A 2,982-nucleotide genomic window follows, 5' to 3' on the forward strand; every position below is an offset into this window, starting at 1 on the left:
GTGTGTTGGCATGCCTTTGACTCCAGTCATATATCTGACATAAAGTCGTCATGTCTGTAAGCATGTAGTTTTACAGTGATTTATACAGGGAGTGAGGTGATGAGGGGTGATATGCCTACAGGGTTCAAGAACTCCTTCATTAGGCTGCTTCAGTATTGAGAGATGGACTCCAACTAAGAAAGTCAAAACATCTGCCGATGTGCCATTGGCAAGAGAACTGAATAAACACTCTTTTAACTGCATTCATGTTGAAATATGGGAATTTAAGTGATAAAACCAGAGAGATGATCATTAAAGGGTTAGTTCACCCAAAAATGAAAATTCTGTCAGTAATTGCTCACCCTCATGTTGTTCCACCCCCGTAAGACTTTCGTCCATCTTCGGAACACAAATTAATATATTTGTGAGCCTCAGAATGTGAGCCTTTGTTCTGACGTTGCGCTGTATTCTCGTTGCTTGATAAACTTTTTAGCCACTGTAGTCACATGGACTATTTTAAACATTGTCTTTACTAACTTTCTGGGCCGGCGACTTTCAATAACATGGAAGCCTATGGAGGAGTGAGACAGCTCTCAGATTTCATCAAAAATATCTTAATTTGTGTTCCGAAGATGAACGAAAGTCTTACGGGGTTGGAACAACATGAGGATGAGTAATTACTTATCTATCTATCTATCTATCTATCTATCTATCTATCTATCTATCTATCTATCTATCTATCTATCTATCTATCTATCTATCTATCTATCTATCTATCTATCTATCTATCTATCTATCCATATGTCTGATGGTTTATCTACCTATCCATCCATCTGTCTGTCTGATGGTTTATCCATCCATCCATCCATTGGTTTAAAGTTTAAATTTTACATTTTTATTGTAAACACAGTGAACATTCTAGTAGATAAAACAAGATAATTTGTGTGAGTTTTGGACTTGTATCAGTTGTGGACTTGTGACAGATCCTCTATGGAAGATCAGACTGTGTGTGTCAAGTTGCAGAAAGGAGAAGGCTCTCTGGCGGTGCACAACAGTCTTTGCCCAAACATCCCTGCATGTGGGGATGATTGCTGTGATTAGGAGTTTTTACGAGAGCAAACGAGTCATAAAACATACTGTAGCAGCTGTGGTCCGTTTCATCATGGGGCTTCAGACCTTTCAAACCAAGTAAATAACTGTACTTCTGCTTCTTGCTGTCACTGAAAGTTATTATGGTCTCTAACTTTTTTCTGACTTGCAAAAAATCACTTAGCAGTTAGCACATAGTTTAAAGGTGAATAAGGGTGATTTTATGGCTACTTTTAAGTCTAAGGTGGTAAACATTACAGCTTTGTTTTTTCATAAAAATATGTTTTTAGTTGCCATGAGATTGTTGAAACACCCAAACATGTAAGCATGCCTTATTTCTCTCTAGCAGAGCACAGCAGGACGTTTAATGAATAGAATATAGAGCAAATCAATGGCAGTAAGGTCAATAACACAAATCTGTAAGACTAATGGCTTTGGAGAGTCTTACACAAAGCTCTCAAAATGACAGATAGCATGCAGCTTGCTGGCAAAATGGTGACTTTGCTGTTTGTATGCAACACTGGAGGCCAAAAAGCCCAAATTCAGAGTAAAATATGTTCTCTTGTGACTTTCATGTGAAGAATCGTTCTCGTTGATTTGACAGCCAAGGAACACTCTTGATGGACACTGGCTTCCAGTGAAGAACTGACACAGAGCTTCCAGTGAAGTCTGGCTCCAAGTTAGACTTCACTGGAAGCTCTGTGTCAGTTCTTAGAGATCGAATTTAACAATAAACGAGCTGTGAAGAGGGACTTGTTGCACACAACAGTATATCCATGACTTTCCATGGTCACTCTGATAGCCAAGTAAGACATGTTTCTGGATCAACATATTTTGTTGATCCTGAAACAACATTCCTGTCCAAAAATGTTGTCCTAACCTTATCCCTACCCGTCAAACCTAACCCTACCCATAAGTTATCCCTAAAATCTGAGGGAAATGATAGGTGAATATCACTGATGTAGAAGCATGTAACCCTGGTTGTAAGCCTAAACTGACTTTAACTGTAAACTTGTCTCTCAAATTTGATTGGTCGATTAGAATTTTGTTCCAGGATCAACACAAATGTGGATCCAGGAACATGTTGCACTTGGTGAAATGACGTTCACTGACTTTCCATGTTGCTGGAGCCCTATGCAACACTTGGTGGAGCAGGGTCCTGTCTATTACACATTTTAGAGTGCATTCACGATTTAAAGGAGTACATTCACAAAAATAATGATAAAATCTTGTCATTTCAATACTGTGTATCCACACTCTCTGGAAGATGGTTATGGAAATATTTTCACTAATCCAATATGTCAATGCTGCACCCTCTAGGCAAAGCTAGTTCTCGCAAATTAAAGTGCTAGGGTTGCCAACCGTTCCGTATAATACGGAATCGTCCCGTATTTGACACATAAAAGTCTTCTTCCGTATTGAACTGATACGGAACGCACTTTGTTCCGTATTTTTGAGAATAAATTCAGTGCAAATCCATGACAGACACATAGCTTCTAATATGTCAGACTATGAACGAAGACAAGAAAAAAAAACGACGGCGCGGTATACTAATTTCTCCCCCTGTTTGTCTATGATCAGCATAGCGTTTTTAACATCTTGGAACATCATCAGAGAATGCCCTTTTAATTGGTCGTTTCAGTCATTGTGAGTCACGTATCATAGCAACGATGACCACAAGTGACAACAACAGGGGGAAATGGGAAAATGACTACCCGTGGCTAGAATGCGTGAGGGACAATGAATACTGTTGTGTTTATTTTTCTTCAAATGCAGTTTAAGCCGATGAGTTTTGAATGTTATATGTTGTATTTGTTTAAGTTAAAAATAAAACGTATTATAAAGTAAACAAATTCATGGTTCATTGTTGGCAAAATGATCATGATAGCCTTTATATTTCACATCTATGTGGTT

Source organism: Rutilus rutilus (assembly GCF_951802725.1).
Source record: "Rutilus rutilus genome assembly, chromosome: 25".
Lineage (NCBI taxonomy): Eukaryota > Metazoa > Chordata > Actinopteri > Cypriniformes > Leuciscidae > Rutilus > Rutilus rutilus.